The 10,101-nt window shown below is 36.1% G+C and overlaps 1 long non-coding RNA gene across 2 annotated transcripts; it reads right to left on the bottom strand.

The window, feature by feature from the left end:
* Nucleotides 1-400: 400 nt before the first annotated feature.
* Nucleotides 401-9,717, bottom strand: LOC125923100 (uncharacterized). 2 transcript variants are annotated; one of them, XR_007457899.1, is made up of 4 exons: nucleotides 9,432-9,717; nucleotides 8,798-8,982; nucleotides 7,827-7,871; nucleotides 401-1,405 (listed from the first exon to the last, which is right to left on the bottom strand). It is a non-coding gene; the product is annotated as an uncharacterized LOC125923100 (long non-coding RNA). The 2 variants fall into 2 exon arrangements; XR_007457898.1 differs by lacking the exon at nucleotides 401-1,405 and having other exon boundaries at nucleotides 7,326-7,871.
* Nucleotides 9,718-10,101: the final 384 nt, after the last annotated feature.

Genomic DNA, 10,101 nt, shown 5'->3' with positions numbered 1-10,101 from the left:
ATCTATTTATGTCCAGCCACCTTGCCTTTGCCCTCCAATGATTACAACGATGAAATCCAATCCAATCCCTCTTGCAAGAGAGCAAGTTAAGTAAGTAGCAAAAAGGAAGTAGTCCATAATTAGATTTAATGATGTGGGTGCTGAGGTTAATAGAAGTGGAGTTTTGTCTCAGCTGAAATGGGAATAATACTAATATTTATGTGAAAATTATAAAGATGAAATAAGGTAATGAAAGTTTATGAACACATAGTTATAATATGTGCTTGATAAACCTTAGTTGACAAAGGATCATAATAGAAATAATGATAACATTAATATTTGAATTTCCCTAAAAAGAAGATAGTAAAAAATTCTAAGGAAAGAAGGAATCCATTTGACAAGTCATCTCGGTGGTTGCTATTTTATTTTAGACACAGAGCTGGTTTCCATATTATAAAATCGAAATATGAGGTTTTACAGTTCTCAAGAATTATCCTTATTCAGAAAATGTTTTCTCCTCTCTGTCCATCCTTCCTGTTAGTGCCATTGTCTGTTCGTGGTTCTTATACCTGCATAAGGGGGGAAGTGAGGGAGTTCCTTATTCTCAGCCTCAAAATTGACTGCTCAGGCTGGCTTTGTGGCCTCTTTGGGTAGTAGAGCTAGGGTGCTTCATAATAAAATATGAAGTCAGTCTGCCTATAAGTGTATCCAGATTAAAATATTTCTACTTGGGACACAGTCTCATTAAGGTTCTTAAGTTTGGACTTTCAACCCAAACTGGTTATTTGACATTTATTTAATCTCCTCATGGAAAAATTGAAGAACGGACTCGCTATGCGTTTACATTAAACCCAAACAGATAATTACATTTTTCAGATCTGCTTCATTTTAGACACCAACTCCTCCTTGCTAAGTTTTCAGGGAAGCCAGTCCTGCCCTTCAGGGCTCTTGTGTACCATGCAGCTTTATTTCATGCTTCCTTCTGTGTACTGCAGCTGGTTTATAGCCTCTCTTAAATTTACTCAATGTTCTCTTTTTTTTTACTAGGACTTTGCTACTCTAAGAATAAATCACAATTACACATTTCCTTTCCCTCCAGCTGTCTTTTAGTACTCCTTTCTCTTTTTCGATTCTTCCTCCTTGTAAAACCATTCCTTTAGTGTTTGCAACCTCACTCTATGACACAGCATTCAACTTCTCCTCTGTAATTTCCCCTTTCCTCAGTCTGTACCACTGCACTGTTCAGTGAGCAAGTACTCATTAAACACCTACCACGTGTCAGACACATGTCTGGAGAGACATCTTCACCTTTCCGTGGCTTTTCTTGTAACCAGCTCTAATAAGCGCATATCTGGCTTCTCTTTCCCTCTTGCAGTTTCTTCCTGTCTATGTGGTGGGAGGAGTGACTTCTTTTCTGATGCGAATTCTTTATTTTAGAGATAAAGACACACTCAGTTTCCAAACACAATACCTCTGACACTACCATCTCCACAGGACACTGAAATGTTATCACAATTTAGGGCTCCCGGTTTTGGATTAGCAGGTGCATTTCAAAAATCGTTAGAAAGAACACAATTATCATCTTACTCTTTTTGTAACCCTTGAAGCCATTCTGGGCTAAAACGTTTGGGACATTTGTATTGTTTCGGGAAGAAGTTGAAACTCCTTAGATATTGCATAGTCTTTCTGTTTTGTTTTTATTTAAGTTTTTATTTAAATTCTATTTACTAACATATAGAGTAATATTGGTTTCAGGAGTAGAATTTAGTGATTCATCGCTTACATATAACACCCAGTGCTCATCCCAACAAGTGCCCTCCTTAATGCCCATCACCCATTTAGCCCATCCCCTCCCCCAGCACCCCTCCAGCAACCCTCAGTTCTCTGTACTTAAGAATCTCTTATGGTTTGCCTCCCACTCTTTTATCTTATTTTCCTCTCTTCCCCTATATTCATCTGTTTTGTTTCTTAAATTCCACATATGATTGAAATCATATGGTAATGTCTTTCTCTGACTTATTTCACTTAGCATAATACACTCTGTGCAAGCTCCTTGATCTGCTCTGATAACTTTCCAGCTTTAATATAACTTTAATATTCAAATACTGAATTCCTCCTACAATATGTCTCTTCTTGCTTTTCTCATGCATTGTACTTGCTACTATGTATACTTGTCACACTCTCACTCTTCTGACTTTGCCAATGTTAATTCTCCTTTCATCTCAATATGTGTATCCCTTTCTCTATGAAACCTCCTTGAGTTCCCAGTCTCATGAAACATTTATTCAATGAATGAGTATACATTTTAACACTCGTCATGACTAATACACATTTTATTGTTTTTAATACAGACATCCTGATGATCATTCCAAATAACCTTGTTAATTTCTGAAACTGAAACCAAGTAGCAAATTCCTCTCTAAATTTCTCTGTTGAAAGATGCTATTGACATTTGGTTTTCCCCAACTGCTTTCCCATCTTATCTTACCAGCTGATCCAATACATGACTAGTTACAATGTTGCATCCTGGCTTGTAATTTTTTCAGTGGCAAGGCATCTTTATTTGCTAACAATGTAGTAGCCAGGATAAAATATTTTTGTTTTCTTTCACTTCAGTAGAGACCAGTGCTGGTTTATTTTTGCATTTAAAAAAATTATTTATTTTTGAGAGACAGAACATGAGTGGGGGAGTGGCAGACAGAGAGGGAGACACAGAATCCCAAGCAGGCTCCGGCTCCCAACTGTCAGCACAGAGCCCCACACGGGGCTCAAACTCACAAACCCCAAGATCACGACCTGAGCTGCAGTCAGACGCTTAACCCACTGAGCCACCCAGGCACCCCTATTTTTGCATTGTTAATGGAGTACCTGATACTAAGAAAACTGGGGCATCTAACTGCTGATAATTAGCATGCAAGTAGCATTCCCATTTAACCTAAGACTGAATAGAAAAAAGAGACAGGCAAATTTATTTATCAGAAATTAATGAAGAATGAGAAACGATGGCTAATTGAATCAGCATTATTATCATTAAACACACCCTATTTATTCAGCTCTTTGATGTATTAGGTCATTTAAGGTATACCCATAGACGGTTGCCTGTAGGACCTCTTCTCACATGTTAAATGTCCTCGTAAAGCAGGGATTATTTCCTCTCTTAGTTTTTTAAATGCTGTTCTCATTAAAAAATTTTTTTTTCTAATATTTATTTTTGAGAGACAGAGAGACAGAGCGTGAGCAGGGGAGGGTCAGAGAGAGGGAGACACAGAACCTGAAGCAGGCTTCAGGCTCTAAGATGTCAGCACCACTGCAGGGCTCGAACTCAAGAACTATTAGATCATAACCTGAACCAAAGTCAGATGCTTAACCAACAGAGCCACCCAGGTGTCCCTATTCTCATTTTTTAATTAAAGGTAGAGAAAGCTATGCAGACCTTCTCTTTATGTAAATATGCCTTGAAAGTCATCGGTAAATACAAGTATGTGGCTCATGGAAAGGAAACAAAATTTGGATAAGCAAAATGTTTAAACTGGACTAGAGTTCTAATGTTAAAAGATATCATTACGTGTCATAACTTTTTATTGTTTTTCTTTTTGCTGTATATAGAAGGAATGGTATTTTTTTTTTTTTTACTTTACAGTTAAAATCTCTAATTTTTTATGTGGATTTGAGAGTATCCTAAGTGTAACAGGGACCCAGTGTGAGTTATACTAGTAACACTTCATGCATTTAATGCTTGAGAATATACAAAGCCCTTTTCCATGGATTACTTTTAAAAAGTTATTTACTTTATCCCTGCGAAGGGTATTAGGCGGCTATTCTTGCCCAAGTAACTATATAAACTTTTTGACAGAGGATTTATGACATAATCTCTTTGCATTTTTACCGCCTGGCATAGTGACACTCAATACATTTTTTAAAAAATGAATAAATGAACAAACAGTAAATAAAAAATTATTTTATTTTTAATGTTTTTAACTTATTTTTGAGAGAGAACAAGACAGAGTGCAAACAGGGGAGAGACAGAGAGAGCGGGAGACACAGAATTCAAAGCAGGCTCCAGGCTCTGGATTGTCAGCACAGGGCTGGATGCGGGGCTCAAACTCCACAACCAGGGGATCATGACCTAAAGTCAGACGCTTAACCAACTGAGCCACGTAGGTGTCCCTGAATAAAAACATTTACAATTTGGGTAAATGGCAGAGGGAGAAATTGGACCCAGGTTTTCTGGCCTCTAAACTATTTTGAATCTGAGAAAACAGTATAAACTACTTGGGTCTGAAGACCCTTTCTATGTCCAAAAGTGGCTGGCTTTGCATTAGGACACACATCCTGTTGGGATGGGAACACGGGTATAATGTAAAGATCAGGGAACTGAAAGATGTACAAGTCCGGACGCAGAAGAGTCAGTATGGATTGTGTGTGAAGGGGAGAGTCAGACAGGCTGCTTGACTTGTCAGAGATTCTCTGCTGCACAGTCTGTGGGCTTGCTGGGAGATAAGAATCTTTACATCCAGCTGAAATTAATTGTTCCTGCTTTTGTTTTTTATTGTGGTAAAGAAAACATAACACAAAATGTATCTTTTTAAACATCACATTCCTCAAAAAAATTAAACACAGGGTTGACATATGATTCAGCAATTCCACTGCTGGACCTATACCCAAAAGAAATGAAAGCAGGGACTCGGACAGATCCTTGCACACCCACGTTCATAGCCGCATCGTTTGCAATGGCCAAAAAGTGGACGCGACCCAAGTGCCCTTCTGCAGATGAATGGATATGAGTGGTATATACATTCAATGGAATACTATTCAGCCTTAGGAAGGGAGGAAATTCTGACACTTGCTACAACATGGATGAAACTTGAGACGTTATACTAAGTTATATAAGCCAATCACAAAAAGACAAATCTTGTATGAAACTAATTTTACACAGCCAAAACAATCCCATTAATGGTCTGCAAGGATTGTTGAAGATGGCCTTATGCCTTTTCTTATTTGTCTTTTACCAAACAAGACACTTTGGTTTGGCAATTCGTCTCATTTCAAGCCTCTTTATTCGAGTGTAATAGAATGCCCTAAAAATATTGATTGCATCATCTTGGCTTGTTTGCAAGCAAATTAACTCAGAATGTGATTCTGAAGTGTGGAACTACAGGGACTGTGTAAAGTCAAATTCTTGCAAAAAGATATGCCCTGTTTTGAGGGTAAATAGGCAGCGGACATGGATAACTCAATAAATTGTAAGGGAACTGAAATAAAAATTCCTGCTTTTTAGTTTTGTTTTTTTTGTTTTAGTGTAAATTATATCTCACCAACTGTGTTTCCTAATTCTTTATTTATTAGGAAAAATAAATTTACAGAAGAAGAGGAAGCCTAACAAAAGAGCATCACAACATTTAAAAAGTTATAAAATATTTTGAGACAAATTATAAGAACAACATAAATTGGAGAAAACATTTTAAATGGTAATTATAATTACTTTTAATTTATACTACATTAAAAAAATCAAAATAGCCTGTAATCTTAAGCTAGTTAATTCTGTTAAAAAATTGTAAAAGTTTAGGGGCACCTTTGTGGCTCAGTTGGTTGGTTAAGCATCTGACTATTGATTTAGGCCCAGGTCGTGAGGTCATGATCCCAGGAAAGTGGAATGGAGCCCCACGTCCAGCTCCCTACGGTCCACTGGTGGTGGAGACTGCTTAGGATTCTCTCTCTCCTACTCTCTCGGCTCCTCCCCCACCTGCGTGTGCACATACTCTCTCAAAAAAAAGTAAGTTATATAAACCATCATAAGAATGTGAGCAATACAGAAACTAAAAGAAATAAAATGTCTACTTTTGTCCAGTTTCCTTAATTTGTATTTCCTTTCACTAAAAGTAATTAATATGAATATTTTTGTTATCCTTCCTGAAAAAAAAATGTATTTTATCTATTTTATTCTTTTTATTATCTATACAATATCCTGAGATTTGATTTGGTATAACTGCTCTGCCCATGTCCATTATTTCTGTCCTCTTACCATTATCAGTTTCCTCAAATCTGTTAATCACACTGCAGCTGAGGTGATCTTTTTGAAATTAAAAACAATTCAAAATTTAAAAAAAGGGGGGAGGCACCTGGGTGCTTCATTCAGTTAAGCATCCGACTCTTGATTTCAGTTCAGGTCATGATCCCAGTATTGTGGCATCAAGCCCTGAGTCCGGCTTTGTACTGAGCGGGGACTGTGCTTGGGATTCTCTCTCTCTCTCTCTCTCTCTCTCTCTCTCTCCCTCCCCTGCTCTTGCTGTCTGTCTCTCTCTCAAAATAAATAAATAAACTTAAAAAAAAATGGCTACTATGTAAAATTTTTTAAGGACTCCTTATGAGTTTACATTATACCTGACATAGAATAAGCATTCTGCTAAATATTTGATGAATGAGAGGAAAGAAAGCTTTACAGTACAGGGAAGAAAAAACACAGAAATGAAAGAAGGGAAAAATTTTAACCAATTGCTTTCCCTCATTTTTTGTTATTTAAAAAAATTTTGAAATGAGTATACTTATTACATGCATTTATGCATAGCTGTGCATCCAATACTGTATTTCATAAAGTTTAAAAAATTTCATTAATATGGAAGGTTATCTTATTTCTTAACAGAATGAGATTGAGCATCTTTTCATGTGCTTATTGAGCACCTATTTTTTTTCAAAATGTCCCCTTATATAATATATATAACACATAATATATATTATAATAAATATAATATATATAATATACTTTATATAATATAAGGTATATCCCAATATGTACCTAATAAGGTATAAGCCCCACAAATGGCTGATGTTTTCTTATGTTTTCATTTATGCATATTTTCTCCATAGTGCCCATATGTTTTTGATTTAAAAAAAAATTTAACAATTAAGTAGTGCATTTGATTTGTTCGTGGGGTTGGAAATACGTGTGTGCACAACTCTAAACTGCTTCAGTCATTTGGAGAGTGGGTGGCATTAATGAGATACATGGAGATTTGATAGCAGTATGAGGTAATTTGTTTCACCTGGAGAATATTCCAGCTCTTCCCCATGCAGGTGAGTAGGTGGCCCTGTGGTCAATGATGGGTGAGACCCTTAACCAATCCTGGCAGAACAAGACTCAGAGCAGGACGCTAACACTGGCTTCATGTATAACCAAATTATCGTTTTTATTCTTATAAGTTTTAACAGTATGATGAATAATGCCCTATAAAATGTAGATCGTTTCATTGTATTTTACCTATATATCTCAGTTTTCTTAAGATAAATGGATTTGATATGCAAAATGTTACTATTTAAAAAAAAATTTTTTTAACGTTTATTTATTTTTGAGAGTGAGAGAGACAGAGCATGAGCAGGGGAGGGGCAGAGAGATAGGGAGACACAGAATCTGAAACAGGCTTCAGGCTCTGAGCTGTCAGCACAGAGCCTGATGCAGGGCTCGAACTCACGGACCACAAGATGATGACCTGAGCCGAAGTCGGACACTTATGCGACTGAGCCACCCGGGTGGCCCTGCAAAATCCTACTTTTAATTATTAGTAAAAGAGGAAACATAAAATTGGTTATGGTTAATACTTATTTTTCATATATATAGAGTCTGTGTTTTTGTACATTAGAAATAAATATTACAATGCAAAACAGCTCTTCGGGTGCTTTTTTTCTGGTATTTAATGGAACTGGAGGTAATAGTACTGATTATGTAGAATTGTAAAAATGTATTTTAATGAAAGAGAGATAATGCCTAGGTACTTTAAAGAGCTGACACTTGCCTCCACCCCAAACAAGATGATGATATGAACTAGTAACTCATAATGAAAAAAATTACTTACATGAATATGTAAATGCTGAGATTTAATGAAGTCCCATGTTCTGTGCTGTGAGAAGAAAAAAAAAGCTTAACAGAAACAAATGTGATTACATACTTTAGTTGACTTTTCTTACGTACAATAATTTTTGTTCAATTTGGCCTTTGATAATCAATTCTTAAAAGAAAGTACAAATAGAAACCTGTTCATTTTCTGTCACTGAAACCTGAGTGTGTGTGCAAAGTCATTTTTATTTATAAAAATAGTTAATTTTTGTTTTTGTATTTTAAGGGGATCATTTGTTATCATGATGTTTGTATTAATAGCAAGAATATTGATTTTTAAATTGTTTTCTGTTTTATAGCATACATTGAAGGGACTAATTTGGTTTTTAATATGGGGTATAAGTAAAAAAAGACATTCCTCTTGGTAATGGAAATTACTTGAAAATTTAATTTGACTTGTATTTAATTATGATTCATTTTAATTTCATTAGACTTAAATTACTCTATATTTACACTTGCTAAGCATGGTCCACTGTGACTACTCAATAGGTTTCAGCACTCAAACAATCTCAGCCTTAGAAATGAAGCGATTTTTGAGAAAATTTGTATTCATAAAAACACTTAAACATGCATTAATAAAAGTGTATTTTTATTCATGCTAAAAGGAACCTATGTTCAAATTGGGCCAAAAAATGTACAATATTTCCTTAAAGAAAGCCATTATGAGACTTACACTTAATAGAAATTATAACCAAGCATCTGTACATAACGCAAAACAAAATAGAAAATGTTGACTCTTGTAGAACCATTTATTTTGGTTGCTACCCAAAATACAAAAAAAACAAACAACCCCCCCCCCCAACTTCCTTCTTAGTAAGATTCATGTATACTTCTTAAAAGGAAATCATAATTTTAGCATTTCCTGCTGTAAAATTCAGAAAAAAATAGAAGGGGGGGATTAGTGCATTTTGAAGATGAGAACATAATAACCTGTAAAAGGCTGATGCTCAGGGTAATCTGACTTCTGTCATGTTGGGAGAATGACTGCCAGCTCAGCATGAACTACAGAAGGACAGCTGTGAGCTTCTGCATGTTATTTGCACTTCCATCATCTTCTGGCTGATCTTCAAAGAGGTTCCCAAGCAGAGTTCAAAATTCGCACTGTGAAATTCTCCCTGTAATCCAGATTAGAGGTTGAATCTGCATACCAAATCCCAGGTAGGAGGTACTCACAGAGGTCCTAGTCACTTAAGGATCAAATGGCAGCTGCCATTTTAAGTGGCTTTCTAAGACTGTCTACAGAGAAGAATGAAAACATGCCTTCACGTTCTTCATTTTAAAGATTCTAGATATATATATATATATTTTAAACTATGACTATGACTGTCTTTCTTATGGTATGTAGTACTGGCAGCTCATGCTTAGTTCTACCCTGGAGCCAAATATATACTGAGTCCTTTATCCGTTACCATGCCTGAAAATGCAAGAAATATGCAAATCAAATGGATTTAAACAGTAAAAGGCACTTCTTAACTCATATGACTAGTATTCCAGGAGTAGGCCTGGCTTTAGGATTAGTTCATTGTGGAGCTCAAATATAAACCATTCTGGATTCTCTTCTTACCTTTTCACTTGGTTACCAGCAATGTGGTTTTCTCCTAAGGTTGAATGACCTCATGGTTATTGTCAACAGTGGCACTGGAGTTTAGGCTTCATTCTTTGTGGACGGTGGGAGAAAGGGCGGAGCTTCCCATTTTTATCTTTGAGGAAAACCTTTCCAGAAATCTGCAGGAAACTTTTCCTTACATCTCTTTGGTCAGAATTGGCACACATTTTCATACCTAAATGAATCAATGGCGGGTGTGTGAGGGAATACATTTATCCTTAGAGCAGTCAAGTTTAACTCTTGAGCTGATATAAATTATTCAAACACCGTATCAACTACTCAGTGGGTGATGTGCAGATGGATACGGAGGGGGAGGGGCCTGTCTCAACATGAGCTACTGCTTGCACTGTATGTCGCCCCAACATCCATACAGAGCAGTCTTCCTAAATGTACAATTTTAAGAATGCTTCTTTTTACACAAAATGTTCTCATCCATCCATTTGAGGGTCCTGGTAAGAAAGAGCCTTTCACTTTTATTTAGTTGAATTTCATTTTACTTTTTAACCTGGAAGATTTTAATTCCAGCCACGTGCCTTTATTGACATCACATTTCACTTAAGAATATTTAGTTTGTCTTAAAAATTTCCTTCATATGGTCTATAAATTTTTACACATACCAACTTTTTAA

Source organism: Panthera uncia, chromosome B1 (assembly GCF_023721935.1).
Source record: "Panthera uncia isolate 11264 chromosome B1, Puncia_PCG_1.0, whole genome shotgun sequence".
Lineage (NCBI taxonomy): Eukaryota > Metazoa > Chordata > Mammalia > Carnivora > Felidae > Panthera > Panthera uncia.
Note: the sequence above shows the minus strand (reverse complement) of the source record. Positions and strands in the feature narration are given on the sequence as shown.